Below are 234 nucleotides of genomic sequence, written 5' to 3' on the forward strand. Positions count from 1 at the left end.
TGCACTCGGATGTGGAGTCTGGGGGGGAGAGATTCCCTCCCTCCAGCCTCACCCCGCAGGAAGCGCCCCCTCCCCCTCAGGGCACCCAGGGGAAAGTTTGCGAAGAAGGCGGGCGGCGCCGGGACGTACCTTGCAGAGAAAGGAGCAGGCGCCTCCAGGGGCCTGCGCGACTCAGGCTCCCGCGGAGGATGTAACCCGCGGCCGCATCTTGCCCGGCCCAGCCCCGGGCCTCGC

The sequence above is a fragment of the Gavialis gangeticus genome, unplaced genomic scaffold (assembly GCF_001723915.1).
Source record: "Gavialis gangeticus isolate Ggan-Ray unplaced genomic scaffold, GavGan_comp1, whole genome shotgun sequence".
NCBI classification, from domain to species: domain Eukaryota; kingdom Metazoa; phylum Chordata; order Crocodylia; family Gavialidae; genus Gavialis; species Gavialis gangeticus.